This window comes from Herpailurus yagouaroundi, unplaced genomic scaffold (genome assembly GCF_014898765.1).
Source record: "Herpailurus yagouaroundi ecotype Mexico unplaced genomic scaffold, PumYag 199, whole genome shotgun sequence".
Lineage (NCBI taxonomy): Eukaryota > Metazoa > Chordata > Mammalia > Carnivora > Felidae > Herpailurus > Herpailurus yagouaroundi.
This window is the reverse complement of record NW_024412430.1, coordinates 19,044,610-19,072,085: the sequence shown is the minus strand read 5'-3', so window position 1 is coordinate 19,072,085 and position 27,476 is coordinate 19,044,610. Positions and strand designations below refer to the sequence as shown.

Here is a 27,476-nt window from a genome sequence, read left to right as displayed (position 1 = left end):
AGGAGCTGCGGCTCACTTGCACGGGCGCGGCGCCTTCGGCAGCAGTGCGGCCGCGGCACGGGCACCCGGTCGGCACGACTCCTGCCCACCCCCGGCTCGCCCGTGGGGCGGGAGGACAGCGCGTCGCACAAAGGGAGAAACGAGGCAGCCCACGCCCAGCGACGGTCTCGGTAGTGAGAAGGGAGACAGCCAGAGACTAAACGATCCTCCCACCTGCAAGAAAAGTGGGTGTCCGCAAACCGGACGCAAACACCACAGGTCCGCCTGAAGTTAAACCCGGGAACTGCTCAGAGGAAACGAAGGCCGCGGAAAGAAGCGAGCCAGCGGACTCTTCCGTATGCTGACGTCCAGACATGTATCAAATTACTACTCTTGCGGGAACAGAAGTCTCCCTACGGTGAATGTTCTGTGCTATCCGTCATAGGACGCTGCAACCGTTGTACAGGCTTCAATCCCTGGCTAATTATACAGACGATATATTATAGAAGATACATACAGTCGGTTCAAGTCATGCGAGTGCAAGTACGTCACAAGGATTACAGCTGGGCTGCGTATCCCTTCCTTTCTGAGACCACTCACAGGTATGTAATTATGGCGTCAAGTGAGAATACACACGCATGTATGTACAGACATGGCCACCCTAATGAAAACTCCTGGTTTTTTTTAAGGTAGCGATATTTACTAAAAATACAACGTGTCATGTTTACCCCCTGCGGTGAGCCACGTGATTACTGAAATAAGAAACCAAATTTAATGGTTTGCTATCTATAGATACCACTAAATTCCACCTCTTTTTGAGTTGTATTTACCATATTATGCTTTAAAACAAGCCTCATAAACATGGAAAAGAGTTACGTGATAATATTCCCTAAGGCAAAAGAATGGCAAATGTGGCAAAGCATAAACCACGCGGTCTGTGCTTTAGAAGAGACTGTTTCATTACCGCCACCGATTCCGTAAGAACTACGGTTAAAAGTTAAATGCGTGTTCCAAGTTACCGGAGAACTCAGTGGCTTAGAACAGCAAGCATTTAGTCGTGTGCAGTTTCCGTGGGTCAGGAATCCAGGCATCGTCACGTGATCACGTGGTAGCAACGGCCCCGGGTGTCTAGGCTCACTCGAGCCACTGTTGGCCTGTGAGTCCCGCTCCCCAGCGGCCACTCCGTGGGGCTTCCTCTCAGCCTGGCAAGTGGCTCCCCCAGGGTGACAACTCCAGAGAGCAGACACAAGACGGACCTGGGAGGCGATTTCCCGTGCCTTCTGCCACATTCTTTGGGCCATCGATACGCCCAGGCCTCACGAGGGAAGGGGCCCCACGTGGAGTGGGCACTCAGAGGCTGCCAAGCACAGGCACGAGGCTCGAGTGCACAGCCCGCGACGTAAAAGCCATCTCTTCTTCTGCCCTTCTGCCCATCTGCCCATGAGCGACAGGCGCATTTTTCCAGAGCACATTCACACAGCATGTTCCAAAACTCTAAAATCATCCTCCAGTCTTTCAAACTCAAGGAAGAGATGAACAGAATATGTTAACCATTATCTTTAAAAAATAACAAAGGGGGCAAAAAGTGGAGAGAGTATAATATGGAAGACGTTCCTTCTGGAAAGCTCGTCCCGTGAAAAACAGTCTTTGCCAACTACGGTCAGAAGTAGAGCGAGTGACACCCACACATCACTGGCGCTTCTAGCCTTTCTAAAAAGTGTTAATTTAACTGTATCAACAAAAAGAGAGGACGCTCTGGTGTTTCCTACAAATTGCACCTTGACCACTTCATTAGATGAGGGTCTCAGAAAGGGCTGAGGACACAAGAACCCTCAATGTGCACACGTTTTCTCTCTGGATAAGGACCCTGTAAACTCTTATTGATAAATGAAACAACATACACAAATATTTGACAAAATGACTAAATAATGGAGTGGGCACAAAGATCCGAATACTTTGTTTTCCCTCATCAAAAGCAGGTCACATGGTAAAAATTTAAAGATTCCGGCACAGCAGAACCATGATTGATGGAATAAATAACCACATTTAGTGAGAACACATCAGGCACTGCGTAATTTAACACATCATTACTTACTTTCGCAAGAATCCCGAGGCCGCAACGATCACCAGTCCTCATCTGACAAATGGGAGGACCAAAGGCTCAGGAGGGTAACTCATGCCCACTAGGCAGAGCAGTGGGTGTATGAGGGGAGTCTGGTCCTGCGGCCCACCTGCTTCTCCCGACGGCGAGCCGCCCCCTCTCAGAGACAGAAGAGGCACGGCTCCTCGAAGAGCTAACTGTGGCAGGGCAAAGTCTTGGAGGGAGTTAGCGCAGGAACACACCTGGATGACCGGAAGGAAGGAAAGACCAGCTGCTGGTACCAGGCTGTGACCGATGGCAGGGAGCGTCAGAACAAGAGTGCACGGCGGTCAGTTCCCACCACACCGTGCTGCCGCGGGGAAACGGATTTCCGTCAAGGTCCCCGGACCGAAGGCTCGGGCCCTCCTTCCACCTAGGTACGGCCCCCTCCCCTTGTGCGGCCAACGCGGGCCCGCCGCCACCTGACCCTGCGGGCCTCAGGGCTCTCCCGGCAGGAAGAGGCCAGACGCCCGGGACCGGTGGGGGTGAGCATCAGCACACATCCAGCGAGGAGGGTGCTGGGCCAGCGCGGCCAGCCCTTCACCCCTGCACTTTGAGGTCCCCTGGGAGAAACAGCTTCTTCTTTTTCCATTTTGAACAGAAAACAAACAGCAAAATAAAACAGACATGGTGTTTCACAGTGGCTGAAACCATAAAGATAACTAATTAGCATTATTACTCCTTATCGGGAGAACAGCCAAGCGGTCCGTGAAATGACGGTACAGGAAGATTTTGTTACTTAGGGAACCAGTTGACAACTGTTTCCTATTAACAAAGGGGAATGAGCCATTCTTGAGCGCGTATCCGAGGAGGATGAAGCAACTCTGACTTACTGGAAACACATTATTTTTGTAAGATGTATCCAATACCCGGTTCGGGTTCTCGTAACTCTAACTCCTGCTGCGAGACAGAAATCCTGTCGGAAACAAGCAACCTTCTCCCTACACCCGAAACAAAATAAAACAAACCCCCTACCCAGCGACCACAACCCCTTCCTCCACCAGCAACAACTACCCACAGCACATCGTAGCAGCTCACATGCGTTCGCCCACAGCTCTGACGTTGCCGTGTTCGGCAGGGCTAATTCATAACAATTATCTGTTATGTATTTTCCCAACGTTTGTTGTATTGTATTAACAGAATACCAATTAAAATGACAAAACCGTCACAATAAAATGTTGGGGTAACACCCCAACACCACACCCACAGACTTCCTGGTTACGCGCGACGCTCCTGGTCGCTGGCTTGCTCACAAGTGCACAGAAACGTCAGGTGCAGGTTTAATCCAGAGGGTTTTATATATTTATTACAGGTTCGTACTTTAAAGTACACTGAGGCTCAGATGGATGTAAAATGTATGTGAAATTAACTTGGCTAAATGCCGATGCTCTTTCCTTTTCTCCCCAAGCCTCACAGCTGGCTTCCCGGGTACGCTGCCGAGGACGTAGGTGAAGTCCCCAGAGAAGATGGGCTAACGGCTCCCCTCACCCTCTCCCAGAGTCCTGCTCCTTACGCACTGCACACGGGAAGCTCCGGAGGGGCAAGCCTGTCCTCTCCCCCTTCCAGTAGAACACGCGGACGGCACTTTCAGACACGACAGCAGTTAATTACTGCCCTCCTAGAGAGAACAAAGTTCTTTTACAATCGTGTGAAATATGGCTTATGTCAACAATGGATTGACAAAGATGTTCCTTGGGAAAATTAAGTCGGAGATGCAAACATTAAAATTAGGCCATTTCGTCAGTATTTTAAATGGAAAACTCTTTAAACACTGGAAACATCATATGCATTGATAACACATTTCAAATACATACAGCAGAATTTTCTAGGACAGATATTTGGCTAACTCACGGCTAACTCCTAGACTCTTTCTTTAAAACGCAAGAAAAGTTAGCGGAAAGCTCAGTGAGGGGGCAGAAAACGTGAGGGGAGAACAGCACTGAGGCAGAAGCAGCACCACCACCTTACGGCATGATCACGGCACATCAGGCCAGGGGACGCACACGACACACGTCACCTGCGGGCCTTGCAGCCCGCAGCGGTGCACGGGCGGGACGGCCTCGGAGCTGTCACAGCCCCTCTTCCGCATGAGCACAGGAGTGTGAAGGCAGCCCCATGACAAATTAAAAAGCGGAAACTTTTTGAGAGCCAGGCCGCTCTTCTCAGCTGCCTGTCCCACAGAGCAGTGAGATGCCACTCTGGCTTGCATCTGAGGAGAGAAGCAATCTGGAGGCAGAAGGCAGAAATGATCCTGATTACCTAACCAGTAATTACCTTCAAAGACCCACAAGAATTCCATGAAAAAAAAGGCAAATGTGAACATAAAGGAAACAAGATCAGAGGGGTCAGGATAAGTGAGTGGGAGAAGTAAGTGCCCAAGGGAGCGGTTTACAGAATCCCTACAGGGAGCAAACATCGGCCCTAAAGAGCAGCAACCTGGTCCCGTGTGACTTACAGGTATTAGCACATCGAGTCCTTCCCACCGCTTAGGAAGCAGGACCCTCAGCACCCTTCATGCAGACAGGGAAACAGGCCCCAAGTCAGGGTCAGCAGACACGGGGCCAGCACGCGATCCCAGCTGGCCGCTCCCCTGCCCCCCTCATTCCAAGGCTCCCCAGCCCTGCCCTCCTGGCACACACACGCGCACACCATGGAATGTGCCCATCCTTTATTTTTTAATGTTTATTTATTTCTGAGAGAGAGAGAAATGGAGCATAAGCCGGTGAGGGGCAGAGAGAGAGGGAGACAGAATCCAAAGCAGGCTCCAGGCTCTGAGCTGTCAGCACAGAGCCCGAAGCAGGGCTCGAACTCACAAACCACAAGATCATGACCTGAGCTGAAGTTGGAGACTCAATCAAGGGAGCCACCCAGGTGCCCCGCCCATCCTTTCTATCTCAAGCTGCCAACAGTGATACAGGGGCCGCAGGTGGGACACGGGGGGGGGGGGGGGGGGGGGCCACGACCAGAGCCCTGCCCTCTGTCCCTAGGTGGGGAACAAGTGATAAAACGGAAACAGGTATGGCCCTGATAAGGGGGGAGGGGAGCCTGAGGAAGGCCTTCTACACAGCTGCAAGCGGACCACCTCCAGCCCCTGGGGGGTGAATCCTGTCACTCCTGCTCCCTCCTCCCATGCTCTCGGATGACAGGAGCACAGGCAATACTCAGCCCTCAACACAACCGTCCCTCGCTGTGCAGGGCAACAATCCCAACAGAGGCTCCCAGGCGATGAAAGAGACCCGGCATGGTAACGCTACAGAAACCCTCCAGCCTCCTCGCTCCTCCAGGCAAACCACACAAGCCACCCGCGGAGGACAGCAAAAGCACGGGGTGTGCCTGAGACACCACTCTTCAAGGAAGTTAGCCCAGTGCAAGAACTAATGGGAAAGTTCCCATAATTTAGACAAGACGTGAAATCAATACATGAGACTCAAAGGGGCAAAGATAAATCAGGAGACCAGAACGTAAAGGAGCCCTGCAGCTAAGAAAAGCACTAAGGACCAAAATATAACACTACTCCAGAACTCACACAGGAGTCAGCAATGGCACAGCATGAAAGGAGCAAGGCGGAAGGCATCATGCTGAAGGCAAAATGCTGGCAAAAGAAGGTACGACGCACCGGGTAAGTTCGAGGCTGAGCAAACACGGGGCAGGCGGCTGTTCCTCAAGGAACGCAAGCCGCCAGGGCTGAGCACCAAAAGCCTCGGGAGGGGGGCAAACTTGAAGGCTGGGAAGAGGCTGGGCCCCTCTCCGTCCACGCCAGCAACCACCTCCCTGAATTCTCACCTAAGGGACGCGCCAGCCCCACTCCGGCTGGGTTCACCCATCTCCCCGGCTCCTCCCGTCCATCCCCCCCACCCAGTCCTTCAGCCTCCTCATCCTCTGCAGTCTGGTCTTCCTGCTGCCGGAGGTCTTCAGCCACGAGCAGGAGGGGGCCAGTGATCTCCAACCTTCTACTTAACCTTGCCGTTCCCTTAGTCATTCTCTGCATGCGACCCTCTTGCGCGCCCGGATGTCGCATCTGCACCGTGGCACGTGGCTGCAGGAAATCTCGAGGTCTGGGGAATGAGGCTGCCCGGAGCTCAGCCCCCAGGGCCAGGGCACAACCCTGGCCCAGGAAGCCCTGGAGAATACTGAACTCTCCTGCAACCCCGACCACCCGACCCTGGTGGCACGGCCCCTGTACCCGGTGTCTACAAGGCGGCTCTCCTCTCCAGCCCTCACGTAGGCACTCAGCAACACTACAGTTCACAGCTTCTCCATCCGCACGGGTCCTGTCTACTTCCTGCACCCCCTTCCCCATCCGCCCACAACGCTGGTCTCAGAACGAGGCCACACTCCTCATTTGAAAGGAATCCCTCTATTTCCTCCAGGATCGGAGACGTTGGATTGCCGTATCGTTTTTATTCTCTCGGTATTGTGGACCCCTCCTGCTTACGGGGTCTACTTTTTCTGCTGGTGAGTCCTTTCATTTCACTGACACACTGGCTCTTTACAGGGCACCCGGCAAACACTTAAAGTACAACGGCACAAATCAGCATTTCAGAAATAGTGTTTGCCTGTCTACTGACGGCAACATCACACATTCCCTTTCCCCCCCTTTTATTATGTTTTCTTCATTGAAGTCGGAGACATACAATGTTATGTCACTTTCAAGCATGCAACATCATGACTTAACGTTTACACATGCGATGAAGCAATCACGATAGGTCTAGTGACCATCCATTACCATACGTAATTATTATAACATTATTGATGGTTTTCTCTGTGCTGTCCATAACACCCCATGACCTACTTATTTTATAGCTGGACGTTTATACATCTGCATCCCCTTCACTGACTTCATCCCTTCTCCCACTTCCCACCACTGAGAACCACTCATTTGTTCTCTCTATTCCTGAGTCTGTTTCTGTTTTGTTTGTTCATTCGTCTTGTGCCTTAGATTCAACATCGAAGTAAAAGGCAGATGTCTTTCTCTAACTCTGACTACTTAGCAGAATACCCTCTAGGTCCATCTGTGCTGCCACAAATAACAAGATCTCATTCTTTTTTATGGCTAATAGCCAGTGTTTATCCATTCATCTATCGGTGAACTTTATCCATTCATCTATTGATGGACACTCGAGTTGCTTCCATATCTCAGCTATTGTAAATAATGCAACAAACATGGGAGTGCAGATACCTTTCTAAATTGGTGTTTTCATTTTCTTTGAATGCCCACGAGTGGGATTATTGGATCATACGGTATTTTTAATTTTTAAAGGAACCTCCATACTGTTTTCCACACTGGCTCTACCAGTCGACATTCCCATTAACAGTGCAGGAAGGTTCCCTTTTCTCTTCGACACTACCCATGGTGACACGTGTGAGGTGTATCTCATTGTGGTTCTGATCTGCATTTCCCTGATGATGAGTGATGTTGAGCACATTTTCACGTATAGATTGGCTATCTGTTGGTCTACTTTAGAAAAATGTCTACTGAGGTCTGCTGCCCGTTTTTTAATTATATTGTTGCTTTGGTGTTGAGCTGTATGAGTTTATATATTTTGGCTATTAACCCCTTAGGGAATATATCATTTGCAAATATATTGTACCATTCAGTAAATTGGCTGCCTTTTCATTTTGTTGATGGTTTCCTTTACTGTGCAAAAGCGTTTTGTTTTGACACAGTCCCAATAGTTTATTTTTGCTATTGTTGCCCTTGTCCAAGAAGACAGATCCAGAAACATTGCAAAGACTGATATCCAAGACGTTAGAGCCCATGTTTCCTTTTAGGAGTTTCAGAGGTCTTAACATTTAGGTTATTTTTCTGTATGGGGTAAAAAAAAAAAAAAAAAAAAGTGGTTCAGGTTCATTGATTTACATGTAGCTATCCAGTTTCTCAACACCACTGGTTGAAGAGACTGTCATTTCCCTACTGTATATTGTCACTGATTAACTATCCCCTTTGTCATAGATTAATTGACTACAAAAGTGTGGCTTTGCTCTGGTGTCTCTATTAAGTCCCACTGATCTATGTGTCTGTTTTTGCACTGGTACCATTCTGTTCTCGATTACTGTAGCTTTGTAGTATATCATGAAATCAGTAGGTGTGAGGTCTTCAGCTTTGTTCTTTCTCAAAATTGCTTAGGCTATCTAGGGTCTTTTCCAGTTTTATACAAATTTCAGGACATTTGTTCTAGTTCTGTGAAAAATGATGTTGTTACTTTAATAGGGATTGCATTAAATCTATAGATTGTATTGGGTGTATGGGCATCTAACAGTACTAATTCTCCCAATCCACAAACATGGTATGTTTTTCCATTTATCTGTGTCATTTTCTATTTTTTTCATCAATGTCTTCGAGTTTTCAGAGTATAGGTCTTTCACCTTCTTGGATAAATTTATTCCTAGGTATTGTATTCTTTTTTGATGCTATTGTAAATGGGACTCTTTTCTTGATTTTTCTTTATACTGGTTTATTATTAGTGTATATATTTGCAACAGGTTTCTGGATATATATTAGTTTTGTATACTGCAACATACATTTATTACTTGTAATAGCATCTTGGTGGAGTCTTCAGGGTTATATATATATATATATATATATATATACACACACACACACACACACACACACACACACACACACATATATCATGTCACTTGGAAACAGTGACAGTTTGACCTCTTCCTTACTAATTTGGATGCCTTTTATTTTTCTTGTCTAATTGCTGTGGCTCGTACCTCTAGTACTGCATTGAATAAAAGTGGCAAGAGTAGGCATTCTTATCTAGTTGCTAATCTTAGAGAAAAAGTTTTCAGCTTTTAAACATTGAATATGTGTAGCTGTGGGTTTGTTCATATATAGCCCTTTATTATATTGAGGTATCATTCCTTTACATCCAGTTTGCTGTGTTTTTAGCATAAATGGACACTGACTTTGTCAAATGCTTTTTTGCATCTATGGAGGTGATCAGATGGTTTGTGGCCTTCATTTTGTTAATGGGGTATATCATGCTGATTAGTTTGCCTACATTAAACCATCCTTACATCTCTGGGATAAATTCCACTTGATAGTGGCATATGTCCTCTGACTATATTGAATTTGGTTTGCTATCATCAGAGATATTGGCCTATAATTTTTTTTTTTTTTAATGGTGTGTTTGGTTTTGGTATCAAGGTAATGTTGGCCTCATAGAATGAATTTGGAAGTGTTCCTTCCCCTTCAATTTGTTGGAACAATTTGAGAAAAATAGGTTAACTGTTCTTTGACCGTTTATAAGAACTCAATGGTGAAGGTAACTAACCCTAAACTTTAGTTTGTTGGGAGTTTTTATTACTGATTCAATTTCTGATTCAGTCTTGGAAGATTGTAGATTTCCAGATTTCCAGGAATTTACCCATTTCCTGTAGGCTGTCCAACTGTTGGGTCATAATTGTTGGTAGTTGTCTCTTATGATCCTTTGTGTTTCTGTGGTGCCAGTTGTAAACTTTTCCTCTTTCGCTTCTGATTTATTTGAGTTCTCTCTCGTTTCTTCTTGATGAGTCTAGCTAAAAGTTTATCAATGTTGCTTATCTTTTCAAAGAACCAGCTTTTAGTATCATTTATATTTTCTATTGTATTTTTTGTCTGTATTTCTTTCTTTGCACGCTCATCTGTATTACTTTCCTCTCCCCCTTCTACTAACACTGGGCTTTTTGTTCTTTTTCCATCTCCTTCAGCTGTAAGATCAGTTTGAGATTTTTCTTGTTCATCAAGGCAGGCCTGTCTCGCTGTACACTTCCCTCTTAGAACTGCTTTTACTGCATCTTGCTATCTTGGAACATCGTGTTTTCTTTTTTTTTTTTTTTTTTAATTTTTTTTTTCAACGTTTATTTATTTTTGCGACAGAGAGAGACAGAGCATGAACGGGGCAGGGGCAGAGAGAGAGAGGGAGACACAGAATCGGAAACAGGCTCCAGGCTCTGAGCCATCAGCCCAGAGCCTGACGCGGGGCTCGAACTCCCGGACCGCGAGATCGTGACCTGGCTGAAGTCGGACGCTTAACCGACTGCGCCACCCAGGCGCCCCGGAACATCGTGTTTTCATTTTCATTCATCAAGGCCTTTTTTATGTCATTGATTTCCTCATTGAGCAACTGACTATGTGTTTGTTCAGCCTCTACGTGTCTGTGTTCTTTCCACGCTTTCCCTGTTACTGATTTCTAGTTTCACACTGCTGTGTCCTGAAAAGATGCTGGATAGGATTTCAGTCTTTAATTTATCGAGACTTGTTTTGTGGCCTAACGTGATCTATCCTACAGAACGCTCCGTGTGCACTAAAATACTATATATTCTGTTGCTTCTGGATAGGATGTTCTGTATATATCTATTAAATCCATCTGGTAAAATGTGTTGTTCCAAGCCATTCCTCCCTTATTTTCTGTCTAGATTTTCTGTCTAGATAATCGGATCCACTGATGTAAGTGGGCTATGAAAGCCTCTTCCTATTATTGTATTGCTGTCATTTTCTCCCTTCGTGTCTACAACATTTGCTGTGTGTGTTTAGGTGGTCCTGTGTTGGATATAGAGATATTTACAATTGTTATATCCACTTTGTTAGATTGACTCCTTTATCTTTATGTAATGCTGTCTCTTGTTAGTTTTTGTCTTAAAGTATGTTTTGTCTGATATAGGTATTACTACCCCAGCTTTTCTTTTCATTTCCATTTGCATGGAGTATCTTTTTCAACCCCTCACTTTCAGTCTGTCTTTGGGTCTGAAGGGAGTATGGTAGGAAACATGTGATGGGTCTTACTTTTTTATCCATTCAATCACCCTCTGTCTTGTGTATTATTTATTCTCTTGACATTTAAAGTAAGTATTGATTAGGTATACTTATGACCATTTTGTTCACTGCTTTCTGGTTTTTTTATAATTCGCTGTTCCTTTCTTCTTCTCTTGCTCTCTTCTGATTTGATGACATTCTTTATTGTTATGTTTAGATCGTTCTTTGTGTAGCTATCATAGGTTTCTGGTTTCTGGTTACGTGAGATTCATGTAACACCCTATGTATACAGCAGTCTATCTTAGGTTGATGTGGCTTCGGTTCAAACACATTCTAAATGCACTACGTATTTTCTCCAGGTCTGTGGTATCCTTCCTTCTTGTGGGCTGGACATGGGTCCCAATCAGACCTCAACTCTGCCTCTCCTGCCCTCCTTGATGTGGCCTTTTCTTTGTATGTCAGTCCCTGGAAGAGCTGTTCAGGTCCTTCTCAAGGAGAGATGCTCTATATGTTGTCTGCAGCCTCGCTGTGTCCGTGAGAGCAAGTGAACTCAGGATCCTACTGTGCCATCGACTGGGAATCTCACACGTTCTCATTTAAGTAAGCTGATTTGAGAAAAACTAACTTTACCCATTTTATTATTTTCGTTGTAGTAAATGATTTGTCATTGTAACAAGACACATGAGATACTTCTGGTCGAAAAAGCCTTCATTTTAGGGAAAGGAAAAAATGTGCTATAGAATAGATGGCGATTTTTCATTTTTAACTATAACATTTTAAGTTATATTTCTCAAGTAATGCTGAAAAGTTTCCCTCAAAACAAAGGAACACATCAATTTTGGATTAAAACCAAGAATGGTGTGTGTGTGTGTGTGTGTGTGTGTGTGTGTGTGTGTATATATATATATATTTTTTTTTTTTTTTGAGAAGAAAAAGACCAGACTGCAGCTGCTGTCCTCCCTGGCCCTGAGTACAAGGGCTGCACTGGGGCCCCCGCCCTGCCCCCGTCAAGGACAGTCAGGTGAACTGCATTCGTCAGTGGTGCAAACAGCAGGGGCTTCACCAACACCTACAGGTCTCCACCTACACTCTGAACAGGCCCTAACCAGCCAGCCTGCAGGAGGAGGAAGGGCAGGGGAAAGGCTGAGTTATGGTAGTTATCCCAGGGGTCCATCTTGGGCCAGCCACACGGGCCGCCACCAGATAGGTGAGCGGGCCGCCCAGGAGGACCAGACCTGCTCGATGGGCCCAGCCTAAATCGCTCCTGTATACGCACCAGATCTAAGTAAATGGTGGTTGATTTAGAGCCACTGACTCTAGGAGTGGACTGTTAAACAGTAATATGGTGGCAACAGATAGCTGGAGCACTGACAAAATGCCTCATAGGGAACAATGACTAGAAACAGAAAGACACAACTGTACTGGTATCTTCTGCAACGTGTCCTGAGAACACAGACAATCCACAACAAGGGAAGTTTTGATCCTTCGTATCAGAATCCAGTACATGAAACAGACAGACGCTGTAAGGACACAGATGAGGCCCGTCTGCTGCCTGCTTCAAACACTGTTGTGGCGGGATGCAGCCACGCCCACCCTGGTGTGTGGTCTACGGCAGCCCCACGCAGCAGCCGCGGAGATGAGGAGTTGGTCCCCCAACTACTAACGGCCCCACAGCCTGACAAATTTACCAACCGGTCCTTTACAGAAAGTTTCCCCACCCTGATACAGATGATGGGAAAAATACAAATAACAAGTGTGATCTAAAGAACCCTGCACCCCATCTCACTTTCAAATATTTGGGCAACATGCATGAATGCTAACTGTGCCCTCGGTCAGAGAGAAAACCTCCGCAATGACAAAGTAACTTATACTAGATAATCTGTCCACAAAGTAACGGAGACCAGATGTCAAACAAAAATAGTCTCTAAAGCTACGTTTCCACATTAAAAACATACACAGGCACCTGGGTGGCTCAGTCAGTTGAGCATCCGACTTTGGCTCAGGTCATGATCTCACAGTTCATGGGTTCGAGCCTGGCGTCAGGCTCTGTGCTGACAGCTCAGAGCCTGGAGCCTGCTTCGGATTCTGTGTCTCCCTCTCTCTCTGCCCCTCCCATGCTCGCTCGCTCTCTCTCTCTCTCTCTCTCTCTCAAAAATGAATAAACATTAAAAAAAATTTTTTTAAATCTACAAATAAGCTAAATGACAAATAAGTATACTAAATAAAACAGTCAAAACACAGATACAATTTCTAAACAAGTGACTTATAACAAAGTACCTAATATGGTAAATATCTCAATCCTAAAATTTCTATGTTTAATGAAAAGCAAAAAAGTCTAATAAGTTGAATACAGTTTTGAAATAAGATATTTGGATCAGACAATTCTCCCTTTGAAAACAAACAAAAGGAATGCTGGGTTTCAAGATTAAAGAAAAAAAATGTGTGTGTGTGTGTGTGTGTGTGTGTGTGTGTGTGTGTATTTATATACATATATATATAAAATAAGCACTAGAGATCTGAAAGGACGGCCATTTTATGGATGAAACCAGAAATCACCTAAGTAGGCAGAATACAGGAGCCCCTCAGTCACGGACGCCCCAGGCTAAGTCACACGTACTGAACCCTGGCTCTTGATCCAGGTTCCAGGGCCACAAGGTTGGAGGCAAGGAGTCAAGAGCTAGAGCCTGATCCAGGTGGGGAGGCTAAAGGAGCCCCACCCATCGTGCAGGACTACAGAGGCTCCTCCGTTCTAGGAAGGTAAACCAGATCTCCAACCTCACAACCACAAAGCACTGTGGTGGTCCTCATGCTAAACAGAGGCAGAGGAGGGCTAAAAAGGAAGAGGAAAACTGGGGAGTTACAGCCACAGAACTGCAACTGTGTAGCTCTGCCTCCCAGCATCACAGAACCCGGGCACCCAGGGACCCTGAAGAACTGATGAGAAATCCAACTAGCCCTGCCCTTGGGCCAAGAGCGGAACAGATACAAACCTCTCCGGGGCGGGGCACGTTCAACCCTGGTCAGAGCGCCTACAGGTAAATTTTCCCAGGAATGACCGGCACACAAAGATACTCAGACACAAAAAGAAAAAGACAAGAGCGAGAACCGATAGAAACAATAAAGAGGGTAAAAAAGACTCACAAAGACCAAAAACAAAACGATCAGGTCCAGGTTTTAGAACAAATACATCTACCATACGTGAATGAATGACAAACTTAAATATATTTGCAGGAAAAAGAAAACTAGAAGTGATTTAGAGATTTTAAAATGAACTAACCAGAGTTTCTAGAAAGGGAAAACACAGTAACTAACATGAAACACTTCAGAGATATACTCAGCAGCAGGTTGAACACAGCATAAGTAGATTAGAATTATCCCAAATCCAGCATACAGAGGAGGAAGAACAACGATCCGGTCTTGCACAAATTTAGCAGATTCTGAGATGAAAGGAAGGAAGGAACGGACAAAGAATATTTGAAGAGGTGCTCATTGGATATTGCTGAACACTGAGGGGAACCAATTCACCTATTAACAGTACCAGTGAATTAGCGAGATAAATAAAATTAAATCTATACCTTCATAAATAAAATGGTAATCCAAGAAGCCAGAGAGGAAGAAAATAAAATGTAAAGGAAGTAGGCAAACAAAAACAAAGAAACAAACAAGAAAAGAAAAACCCTAACAGATTTCTTCAAAGAACCCAAAATGACACTAGAGCCAACTTCTCGGGCAGAACAGATGCCCGCGGAGAGTGAGATACTGTCACAGGGCTGAAAGGACATAACATCACCCCAGGAGCTGTTAACAAAGGGAAAAACAACAGGCTCCAATGGAGTTAGCTGCGCTAAGCCCAGCCTGAGCAAACCGAGACTTAATCCCCAGCACACGTGCACTCTCGGCCTCTCCCAGCAACGTGACCTTTGTCGAACCAGACCAGGGGAATCACCCGGCCGGCACCAGTGGGCTAACTAACTGCCTGGCAGACCCCCACCTTCCTGGGAAGGAAGGCCAGGGACCTTGCCGGGAACAATCCTCTTCCCGCCCCCTTCTGCCTACAAAAGGCTTCCATTTTGCACAGCACCTCCGAGCTCCCGTCGGCCAGGATGTGAGGCTGCTGAGTCATGAGCTGTTTGGCAAAGCCGACTGTGTCTTCCAACTAACCCGGTTCAATGTCGTTTAACAGATTCAGTGGCAGCAGTGGGATCGAAGGAGACTTCCATCAGTTTTGAGAACAACAAGAAACTCAGGTATGGCACCTGGGAACCCTTTTGAATTCTCTACCATTCCTGTCTTCCCTGAGGGTCCGGGTCAGCTCTCTTGGCATCAAGCTCTCCATCTAACCATCTAATCGGCTCTCTAGTCCGGGCAGGTCAGCTTGAGATACCAGGCAGTTCCGTCTGGAACCGAAGCCACCAGTGCTTGAAACAGACCACAATTCACCATCTGACTAGAACACCCCGGATCCCATACTGGGGACAGCCCGTGGCAGCTGTCGCTCCCCGCTTGTTTGGAATCCGTCTGCAATCCCCACTTTGGGGTCTGCTGGTTCTGCCCCTTCCCCAGGCCACGGCTCCACAGGAATCGGAGGTGCACGCCGGGCCTCCCCTAGGCCGGGCCGCAGTGACATCCTGAGTAACTGTGGCAGTGCTGTGGGACACACGTGTGTCTTACGTCGCGTACGTAAAGGCGATCGCTAGTGAGTCTCAGAGGCTAAAAAGCCACAAGGATTGGCAGACACGGGTGCAACACTGAAATGCTGTTACGTTACTCCCCATCCAGCCTAAAAGTCAATCAGGGTAAGTTGTACATGGAACAGGTTCAACTGACAATAGCCGTTCACCTCGTGAAAACGTCTCGTTACCTACAGTGACAAGGTAAGCTGCAAAACATCACATCATGCCCTCCCCACGGTACATCCCTTTTAGGTACTAGCTTGGCTTAGCTAAAAATAACGGAACTGAACAATTAATAAGAAGAAGAACGGAATCCTTAAGTTCCAAAGAGTCGAGCGAGTCACTTTCCGGCACTAACGACACCCCAGAATTACCACGGCCGTCATGAGGACCATTCTAATTAGACAAGATCACTCACGTCGGAAGTGCCCTGGAGAGCAAGGGTTCCCAGATTAGACAAACTGAAAGGGACACCTAATTTTTTTACCGGTATACTGAAATGTTAAAAAGCCTTCAAAAGTCCCAAATAGCTTCATTAAAAATCTCTTTGCAAAAGGCTAACGACTATTTAAAAATGTGAGATCATGAACACAAGTCCACTAAACTGTTAACTTTACAGCTCCAAGGCCAGAGGCCTAAGTGATACCTGGGTCCTGCCTCATCCCTCCTACGGTGGGGTCCATCATGGAAACACTGGCCCAGGGGGTCCAGCATCTCTACTGTAATCAACCAGGGCCGTGGGAAAACAGACTGTCCTCGACCGGCCTGGGCAAGCGTTTCAACATCTCTGCCCCTAAAGAAGAGCCCCCATATGGGCCGCTCCTCCAGCTGACAGCCTCCAAAGGACTCTCGGATAAACTGCTACCAGTAATCCCCTTAAAAGAGCAAAGGGGTAACTAAATATTAAAACGAACGAAAGAACTGGCCAAACTCGGTAGATTCCGGAGCTGTCCTCTCCACCTCAAACCTCACTTGCAGCCTGCAGACAGGATCCTGGAAAACACGAAGGGGCTGGCTAACATTGAAACATCACATAAGGAAAAGGAGGATGTGGGTTTCTGGTAAGAGAAGGTGTGAGAAACGGAGATCTATTTTTTTACTGAGGGACAAGAAAGTCATTTTGTCCTAAAGGGAGGAGACTACAGAATGGGGGGGAGAAAAACAGCCCCAAATCTGAACACCAATTAAAAAGTGGTAGATTTGTAGCTCAAGCTGGCTAAGTTTGAAACGGACCTAATGATTAAATTCACAAAAGTAAATGAATTTTATTATCAAAACGACACTGGTACAAAATTACACTTGGCTTTCTTCTGTCCACAGGACAAAGTTTTCTTAGATTATTGGTCTGCTCCTGACCAGGGACTCTGAAGGGTTTTCCTTAAAGCGACCTTCCTAGAAAGCAGAGTCTGTGTTTTATCAAAATAATCTCCTACACTCCATGTTGTCACCATCATCTCTTTGACTTACTGAGACTTCTCAATTAAAAGAGCCAAGGTTTATTTTTTACAATGACTTAACTTCCTGGATTTGCCCCTAAAGTCCTTAACTGTCACTACAGTTAAATACATGACTAAGTACTGTTTCTCCTGCGATCCTATCTGACCAAGTATTTTATTTTATTTTATTTTATTTTATTTTATTTTATTTTATTTTTCAACATTTATTTATTTTTGGGACAGAGAGAGACAGAGCATGAACGGGGGAGGGGCAGAGAGAGAGGGAGACACAGAATCGGAAACAGGGCTCCAGGCTCTGAGCCATCAGCCCAGAGCCTGACACGGGGCTCAAACTCACGGACCGCGAGATCGTGACCTGGCTGAAGTCGGACGCTTAACCGACTGCGCCACCCAGGCGCCCCATGACCAAGTATTTTAAAGCCGTCAGGTAGTTTTGACAAATCAAATTCTAAATCAAGTCTTCTTGACCTTGAACTAGCTTTGGGATTCTCCAAAGGGCCAAACAGCTCAAGACATTTGCTCTCTCTCCTTATGAAAATGGAGATGTTAATCTAATTAAGCTTATGTTAAATTACATGGGACGCATCCTCAAATAAGAATACTGAGCCCTTTTTCTGTTGTATGTATCTTAAAATATTCTGTATTTTGGACATGATCTTATTTTTTGTAAGTTTGTTTGTTTGTTTGTTTATTTAGAGAGACTAAGTGAGCAGGGAGGGGCAGGGAGCAAGAGAATCCCAAGCAGGCTCCGCACTGTCAGCACAGAGCCCAACACAGGGCTTGAACTCATGAACTATGAGATCATGACATGAGCTGAGCTCAAATTGGAGGCTTAACCAACTGAGCCACCCGGGTGCCTCTACACATGATCTTAAAATACTGTATTACAGAAATAACTACATTTCCTTATCAAATGAACTCTGGTCAGACCTTTAACAATGGGCATTGCAAGTTTCTGTCGTTTACAGAGAGTACTTGCACTTAGATGCTTTCGCAAAAGTGTTCCTGCAAACGTGCTTCATCTTCAGAAAGATTCACAGAAAGGGCCTGGATAAAAGGATGCTGAAAACTTTAAGATAAGAAAGCTACTGGGTAAGAATTTCCAAAACTAATGGAAAAACTAGATTCAAGAAAAGATTAATTACATGGGACTGAACTTATTAGCAGGATGATGAGAATTCTTTTTTTTTTTTTTAACAATTTAATAACACGTACCTTTGTAAACAAACATGAAACATTTACCTTTTTCCCCCTCTCTGATCCATCCAGATTTTAGAAACTCTTGAGTAGTCTTTTCATGGCAACGTAATTAGTTATCTGCTCCAGTTCAACAGTAATCTGTTTTCCTCGTACAGGACACAACTGGAAACACTGGCTATATTACCAAAGCTTTCACTGAAATGGTATTTGCAGGTAAAATCTGATGGGGAGTCCTTGGCATGGCTTCCTGGCCTCAGGGAAAGGTTCCTTATCAAAGTTTTCAGCAAAGGGGCGCCAGGGTGGCTCACAGCATCGACTTGATGTCGGCCCAGGTCATGATCTCGCGGTTCGTGGGTTCAAACCCCACATCAGGCTCCAGGCTAACAGTGCAAGGCCTACTGAGGATTCTCTCCCCAGCCCCTCCCTTTTCTCTCTGCCCTTCCCCTGCTCACTCACGCTCTCTCACTCTCAAAACAAATAAATAATTTTCAGCAAAGCAGTCTTTAAAAAGAGCTATGTGGTCAATCTCTATTCTTCTACTTACACAAATAACCTGGCCAAGTTGAATGCAAATAAATTAGTTTTACTGTGATTATCTTTAGTAAAAATGTAGGGGTGACCAGAGAAAGAAAAATTATGTCTGTACCTTTGTAAATATCAGAGTCTAGTCCTGTCAACTGTCTCCCAGGTTTTGTTATATACCTGTAAACTGGGCTGGATCCTGAACTCTTCTGGTTTCCTCGAATGTCTGGGGATGACTTTCTGAACTAGTATTTCCAGCGTTCTCCCGTCCTTCTAATTTGGAATGACGAGGAACAAAGACTGCCCTTGGATCTCCTTGGAAGGTGCAATACCAGGTGCTCCTCACTACTCAGATGGCAGCCGAGCTTTAGCGACTGGAACCTTGGGTACACATCTCACAGCTGAAGAGAGCTCCACCTGACATCTGGTCCTGTGTAGATGCTAGAGACCCCCAAATAAAATTGACAAGGAAGAGAAGTAGCCGACGTCAAGGTAGCCTGCTTTCTCCCAAGACGTCAGATCAAGACATCGTAATTTCACTAAACGTGAAACTCTTTTTTCTTCTCTGTCTTTCCTTTACTCTGACACTGGCCTGTAAAGATAATGCTATCAGTCATATTCCCCAGGCCACTGCTGAATGAAATGACCACTCGGACTGTTGGATTTGTAATCAGACACTGATCTGTCCATGATGCTGCACTCCATTAACAGTGCCACGGTACTGGGCAGGGTTTGTGCACCAACGTGATTTCTCTTTGTCTGCGGTAGTTATCATTCTCCTCGGACCTATGAATACCGAGAAGGCTGGCGCTTAACTGGGCAATGCCTCTTAGGATTCTAACCGCACCTGACCACAAATGAATGGAGACACCTCACGCGTCAACTGTCCAGGATTTACATCATCGAGTTTCAAAAGGACCTCCCAGCTCCTTTCATAATCCTCTGGAGGCCCCAACTTCCCTGGTTGGGAGTAAATGTAAACAAGGCTATCATCAGGAACCTCTCCTTAACTCGTGAAAGTACTGCAGAATCCACCGCTAAGACAGCTGCCCAACAAGAACCCAGAGACGCTCTGGCCAAAGTTGTTCTTGAAAACAGGACAGACCTTGACTTGCTTTTGGCTGGGCTGTGGCAGCCACCACCTGTTGTACCTGGATTAACACTCTTGGGGAAGTTGAAACTCAGCTACATCGGATCACTGAGAGAGCCATTTGGCTTAAGAAAAGTACTCCTTCCACGGGGTCTTTCTACGGCTTATTCGATTCTGACTGGTTTGGGTCATAAGAACCCGTGTCTGGTATCTTTGCCACAAGCATCTGTGCCACCAACATTTTTGCCACGTAACTAACTGGCCACAAAGCAATTTGCCATAAAAGATAAAGTAACGTGAAAGAGGGACACTTGTGAAAAAGGACATAATGAAGCATGAAAAATAAGTAACAAAAATAAAGAGATTTTATCATGCATACAAAACATGACATTTAAATGTGTGTGGATTCATGGCAATACTGTGCAAACTTGTGATACTATTTTGTGGACTGTACATAAGCACTTGGTTCTAAAGTCCTTTGTTCAGAGCAGTATATATATAGATTCTTTGCTTGTTGATTTGTTACCTCGTTCTGTGCTGTACGTTTTCTCTTCTTGATGAAATTTCTCCCTTCATTAAGAGAATATCCGTTTCCAAACACGAGGACGCGTATTTGTCGCTGAGCTTTGTGTTGTCTTGCCAAAGCTTTCCATGCTGTTGCGTGTTCCTGGCGTACTGCCCACGTGTCCGTGTACAGACGTTCCAAAGTTCTGTGGGAAATGTGGCTTCACCTCTGTGCCTTCCGGTCCCTCAGTCTTGCTCCTCCAATCCAGGGTTTCCAAATAAGAAACGAGCGCCTGCCGCAGGTCCGGCAGGTCAGGGTCACACGTCGGCTCCACAAAGCCACGCGTCACGTTGCCAACTGGAAGGAACGCTAATGCTGTGATGCATTTGATTTTCTGTTAAATTCAGCATCTGTCTGCCAGCACAACTTCTATCTGATACCAGTGGTTTTGGGGTCAGGGTTTTTTGCCACATGAAACAAACAGCCAGTTAGAGTGGTACCCAGGTATTCTTCTAAAGGAAGAGACAATACCTTTTCCTCAAAGTCAACCATTAGGGACTCGGGACCTACTCTTGGACATTAAGCGCTTTAGTGTACAAAAAAAGTCTGCTCCCCGGAGGTAATTCGAACAGACAAGAGCCACTACTGTTACTGATCGCTACGTGCGACATACGCTTCAACATTCCGCCACATAACCCATCCCTTAGAGTTCACCTAATCATCAAAGGCAGATTCTGTGTAAATACCTGAATTCTGCCTACACCACGTTCTCCGCTACCAAACAGCAAAAAGTTTTCGACATTTTCCAGAAACATACTCCTCAGGAATGACACAACCATTTCTTTTCAGGAGCTAAGTGGAACTTGACTCTTCTTTTGCTGCAACTACAGATACTGCTAAGTGAATTGGTAAAGACGCCACTGGAGAACAAGCGATTGTGTCTCAATGAGGCAAAGAGGCAGTAATTAATGCTCTCAAAAACCAGCTGCATCCTTTATATTGGCCATAGCTCAGTAAGCTTTTGGTTTGGACGAGTGGGAGGGGAGGAGCGCTGGGCAAGGACCCGCAGACGACAGGCTATCACTCTGGTGCAGTGTGCAGTCTGGCTGTACGCTCCCACCTCACGCTACGGCATCACCCACCATCTGGGGACCGCCACATCGACTCATCACCGTATAGACCACTACGAGATCTAAGGTTTATGTGAAATTAAACATGGGAGCACCAAGTTGACAGAAAAGTGAAACTGTCAACCAGTTGGGTTTTTTTTTTTTAATGTTTTATGGCAAAAGTGCCTTCCAAGCTATTAATTAGTTAATGCCTTAAATTTTGGTCCCATCTCTCTCAGTTAAGCTCAGAGTCTAATCAAAAGTGAGGAACTGTTTAAAAAATGCAACAATGGGCCCAAAATGGGAGTCACTTGTGCCAAGCCCCACATCAACCAACCAAGAATTAATACCTAACCTAACTGTAGCCTCGGCCTCCCCCAAACACGTCACCCCTAACCAATCAATTTGGGATTGCCTGGTCAGCACTAGTGAGGCCATCTGCCTGACAGGCCACTTCTTCCCTCAAAGGAAGGTGACCTTGCCTAAAACAACCCACTCTTTGCCAGAAATTTCCGTTTTCTGCCCCTTCTGCCTGTAAAGACTTCCATTTTATACAGCTCCTTGGAGCTCTGTTCTGTTTGATAAAATGGAATGCTGTCCAATTCACGAATCATTAAATAAAGCCAATTAATGTTCGAATTTACTCAGTTGAATTTTCTTCTTTAACAGAGTCTACACCCAATGAACATATTCTTCAAGAATGAAGGCAAAAACATGAAGATAAAACTCTGTCCATTTCTCATAGCAATATCAGACTGAAACAAAGCCATTCAAAAACAAACATACAAAAATGAGAAAAATCCTTAATAATGTGGATCTATAGCCCCAAACCTATAGGTAGTAAAAGGATTAATGCATTTTTAAAAAGCTCACAGGGCGGGGGGCACATTCACTAAGCAAAGTATGAAGACAAATTAGTAAATAGGGAAACTGGTAAAGCGGGGGTAAATGGGCAATTGGGGGAAAAAAAGGGCACAAAAAACTAATTCTTAATACACAACAAACTACTGAAACTCAAGTTTCAGTACAATTTAATAGTAAAGGAAAAAAGCAAAAGCTGTGAACAGACAATGGAAAATTCAAATAGTCCACAGGGGACCAGAATATGCTACTTTGAAAAATGCCACTTTGGCATAAGGATTATTTTGAGCTGAAAGCAACTGAGAAACAGCAGACATAGGAAAAGCTCTAAAAACAGCATTAAGTTTTCCTTTTGTAAAACCAAGGTACATTTGTACAGGAAATTTCCATTTGTAACGGCGTCTCCCTCTCCAGCACTGGGAGGAGGAGCACAACTCAACACTCCTCTTCAGCGGAGAAGGCAGCAACACAAATCTGCATTGTGAGCCTCCCTAGACAAGGCTTTCCCCATACGTTTCCATAACCTACCTCTCACAGAAACCCAAACCCCTTTCCTTTCATTTCGCCTAAGATGGCATCTGAGCCCCTGAGTTCTAACCACCTCCTGGAGTTACTAATCACTGAGTTTTCTCCCACGTAAAGGCACACGGTAACACAGTTTCCCTGTTAGTCTGTCTTCTGTCAGCATAACTTCCAAGACCCTAGGCAGAGAACATCAGAGGGCAGAGGAGTGTTCGCCCTCCTCTATAGGCCCTTATAAAGAGAAATGAAAGTTACATAACCATGGAATGCCCTTCCTGACTTGTGACACTGCAGACATCCCAAGACCAGCAACTGTGTTAGCGAGGTGCCAGGGGTGCTGACCCCTGTGCAGGAAGGTCAGCAGGACCTGGGAACAGCACCCTCAGCCTTCTCACTTCTCGGACGCTACTCAACGACAGACCAGTAATGACGTGAGATGCTGTGACACACAGACAAGTTCTTCCTAGTGACTGCATAATTACAAAAGACCAAAAAAAGGCAAGCGTCTATCAGTAGGGGCAGGCTGAGTGGATTACAGCACATCTACACGACAGAAAAAAAGGAATGAGGAAGACATCATTGCGACTATACACGTAAGGGTTTTTGCTGTCTACACACTGCTATCCTGCGTAGATGATGCCTGGGTCAGATGGGTCACATGGCAGGTGTACGCACAACTTCTTTAAAAATGCCAAAATGCTCCCTAAAACTGGCTGTACCATTTTACAATCCTGTGTGCGGTATAGGAGAGTTCCAGAAGCCACATCCCTGTCACCATCTGGTACAGTCAATGTTCTTAATTTGAGCCACTCAGCTTGGTATTCAGTGGTGGTTTTAGTATGCATTTCCCTCGTGACGGACATCTTGTCATGTACTTATTTTCCATTCATAGGTCCTCTTTGGTGAAATGTCTTCTCCAATCTCTTGATTATTTTTTAATTCGGTTTTTTTTTTTTTATTTAAATTCAAGTTAGTGAACATACAGTGTAGTCTTGGCTTCAGGAGTAGAACCCAAATGACTCATCTCTCACATATAATACCCAGTGGTCATCCCAACAAGTGCCCTCCGTAATGCCCATCGTCCATTTAGCCCCCCCTTCCCCCCAGCAATCCTGTTTGTTCTATTGAAGAGTCTCCTATGGCGTGCCTCCCTCTCTGTTTTTATCTTACTTTTCCTCCCTTCCCTTATGTTCATCTGCTGTGTTTCTCAAATGCCACAGATGAGTGAAATCATATGGTATCTGTCATTCTCTGACTGACTTACTTCACTCTAGTTCCATTCATGTTGTTGCAAATGACAAGATTTCATTTTTTTCTTATTACTGAGTTTTGAGAGTTCTTTACATATTTTACAGGCTGTAAGTCTTTTATCAGGTATGTGATTTGCCCCTATTTTTTCCCAGTCTGGGACTTGTCTTTGTATTCTATTAACAGTGTCTTTTGACAAGAGATTGATCAAGCCCAATATTTTCATTTTTTCCTTATATAGATTGTGTTTTTGGTCTCTTTTCTAAGAAATCTTAACTTTCTAACCCAAGAGCACAAAGATTTTTTTCCTAAATTTTGTGTGGAAGTCTCATAGTTTTAGGTGTCACACTTATGTCTATGATCCATTTTGAGCTCATTTTTATATACAGTGAGAGATACAGATCAAAGTTAATTTCTTTGCATATGTTCGACCAATTGTTGAAAAGATTATTCTTTCCCCTAATTTGTAGACTTTATGCCAAGCTTTATTTTTAAATGTTTACATTTGGGGGTGCCTGTGTGGCTCCATTGGTTAAGTGCTGGACTTCAGCTCAGGTCATGATCTCGGGATTCATGGGTTCGAGCCCCGTGTCGGGCTCTGTGCTGACAGCTCAGAGCCTGGAGCCTGCTTTGGATTCTATTGTCTCCCCTCTTCTCTCTCTGCCCCCTCCTCCACTTATGCTGTGTTTCTCTCTTCCACTAAAAATAAACATTGGGGCGCCTGGGTGGCGCAGTCGGTTAAGCGTCCGACTTCAGCCAGGTCACGATCTCGCGGTCCGGGAGTTCAAGCCCCGCGTCGGGCTCTGGGCTGATGGCTCGGAGCCTGGAGCCTGTTTCCGATTCTGTGTCTCCCTCTCTCTCTGTCCCCAAAAAAATAAATAAACGTTGAAAAAAAAATATTATAAAAATAAACATTAAAGAAAATTTTTTTAATAAATTAAAACAGTAAGTGTTACCTTTGTATTATTCATTCTTTCTGTCTTTCAGGGGCCTGCTGAGCATGTCCCAAAATACATTCCTTCTTCCTCAAAATGTCTAAAAATATTAGTTCTATAACAAAGAAAAACTAAAGGCACAGATTCTTAACAGAGTTGCATTTTTGACAAGGGGCGCCCTAGCCTAAAAGCTGGAATACAAAGAAAGCCCGAGGGCGAGCGAGTGGCTCCAGAGGCATTGGACATATGGCCTAGGACATGGTCGGGGCTACGGGTTGGGACACGGAAATTTCAAGCGTTGGCAGGCAAGCCTTACACTCTGGCCACCTCTCACGTACAGAACACTAATGCGTGTTTACTGATCCCCACTAAGATGCAGTTACACACATGCGCACACACGCGCACACGCACACACACATCAGAGCACTGCTATAATTCGTAAGCTAGCCTAATGGCATTTCTCTGTTCACGGTCAACAGTATAACAAAGCATCTGTGTCTGCAGGAGACAGCTCACGTAAATGCCGGAAGAGAGAACACTAGAAGAAACAGGTTGAGAAAGCGAGACTCCCGAACGCTGGCCCGGAGGCTCTCTGACAGCTCTGGTGGCTGTGGGAATAGGAAGGCCACGTGGCCCCAGGACTCACTGAGGAAACAGTGTCTCACAAACCATCGTGTCAGCCTCCTTTTCCTGCTACCTCACCCCTGCAGCTGTTCTTTTAGCTGACTGCACAAAAGAATGTTTGTTCAGGTTTTTTTGTATGGTAACGTAAAATCAACCATAAAACAGATACACTAATACATACTTAGTGACCAAAGACATTTTGTACCTTTCCTCATAACTAGGAATGTGACAGATAAAAGTAGACTTAAAGAGTACGTTCGGAATATGCTTATTGACCACTCTTTTTCCTAGTTTTAAATTAAAAAAATTTTTAAATTAAAAAATTTCTTAAATTCAGAGACTCTTTGGAAATTGTAGTCTGTGCTAACCCCTTCTTTTGGGAAACAGAAAAAACTGAGGAGATAAACGGTCTCCAGGTCCAGAGTGAAGGGCAGAGAAGCTTTAAAAGGACCAGCCTGCGCCAGAGAAAGCAGGCGGTGCGTGGCCACCCGCCCCCTGGTGATCCGGGGCATCCTGTGAAATCCCACCACCCCGCTGGCCCCCCACAGCCTGTCCTGGTGAGCATATTCCTCTCACTCCTTGAGAAGCTGTCTTATCACCACAGCCCTGGCAGGGTCATAAAGGTCACTGCATCACTTGGCAAACATTTAGGATGTTTTCAGAGTTCTCACTCTCTGCCAGGTCTGGCGTAGGGCTCGGGAATACCAAGGAAACTTCCTCCTCGGCGTTTCCACACATGCGCACAGCAGAGTCCCCCGTACCCCCAGGGAGCTGCAGGACGCGTGACTTATTAGCTGCAGTCCCGTGTTTTCCAAGGATTTGATTCTAAACTGGTGGTTCAAAACCTCAAAACAAAATGTTGAAGGCATATTCATTATGTTTTCTTCTCTCTGGAACACAGCGCTCATAATTTTCATCTCACTAAGAGGAAGAGAACTTGAGGGCTCCAGGGTCTCCCGAGTCGCAGACTCTCTACTCTTGTAGCCCGTCCCTGCCCGGCGTCCTATCAGACCGTGCACTGCTGGGATGTGGGACTAGCTACCCAGGGGCTCTGTGTCCGACTCAGACAGGGGTCCACATTTCCCACCAGGAGGACTCCTGGTTACACACCAACACACCCTTCCGGGAGTTGCGAAGGCACAGAAAGGCCTGATAAAGAGAAATTATTCGTGAACAAACTGGAAACTTCCCTCAGAGCATGGGAAGGCCATGATCCCGTCGACATCCCTGCCGTGGCCTAAGAGGAAGGATGCGGCCCCAGAGTCTGGGGGCGGGGCTGAGGTTCCCGCAGGGGTGCCACTTGGCCTCTGATTTACTACAGAGTCATCATCTTGCAGGGGAGGAGGCTGGATGACCTTGCCGCCATAACTCCTCTGCAAGATAGAGCCCGTTGGCTCCGGCCAGTCCCTCTGGAGCAGCCGCACAGGCCTCCCGGAGCCGGGAGTACACGAACACACATCCAAGCGCTGGGCTCTCTGCCAGGACTGGACAGCGAGCTCTGGTAGCTAGCTCCAGTGTCAGTAGGGAACCTTCTCCTCTCGTAGGGCCTTCAGCGGCGCAGGGGTGGGGTTTCTGGGGCGCGAGTGCCTGTACGCTCACTCCTGTTGGGTCTGTACTACTTACAAAGTGGCTGGGTTTCTGAGAGGAGTCATTGGAGGGTGCAGAACACAAGTCAGTCACTGACCGTGTGTTCACTACAAAGCCAGAAGCTGTGGTTTCCACTGATATAAACTCCCAATGAGCCTGTAAAAGAAAGAGGAAAAGGGAGCCGAGTGTGGCCGCAGGCCAGGACAGGGGGGCTGCCCTGCACCCCGCGCCTCCTCCGTACCTCCTTCCTTCCTTGAAAAGCCCACAGCCCCGAGCTG

The 27,476-nt window shown here is 45.9% G+C and overlaps 1 protein-coding gene and 1 long non-coding RNA gene across 11 annotated transcripts in view; one reads left to right on the top strand and one right to left on the bottom strand.

Moving 5' to 3' along the window:
• Positions 1–27,476, bottom strand: part of AUH (AU RNA binding methylglutaconyl-CoA hydratase) — a 327,291-nt gene that overhangs the window by 185,258 nt on the left and 114,557 nt on the right. The gene's annotated exons all lie outside the window — the stretch shown is intronic.
• Positions 471–25,581, top strand: LOC121013733 (uncharacterized). 2 transcript variants are annotated; one of them, XR_005782891.1, is made up of 3 exons: positions 471–581; positions 15,049–15,112; positions 25,492–25,581. It is a non-coding gene; the product is annotated as an uncharacterized LOC121013733 (long non-coding RNA). The 2 variants fall into 2 exon arrangements; XR_005782892.1 differs by lacking the exon at positions 25,492–25,581 and adding an exon at positions 15,791–15,901.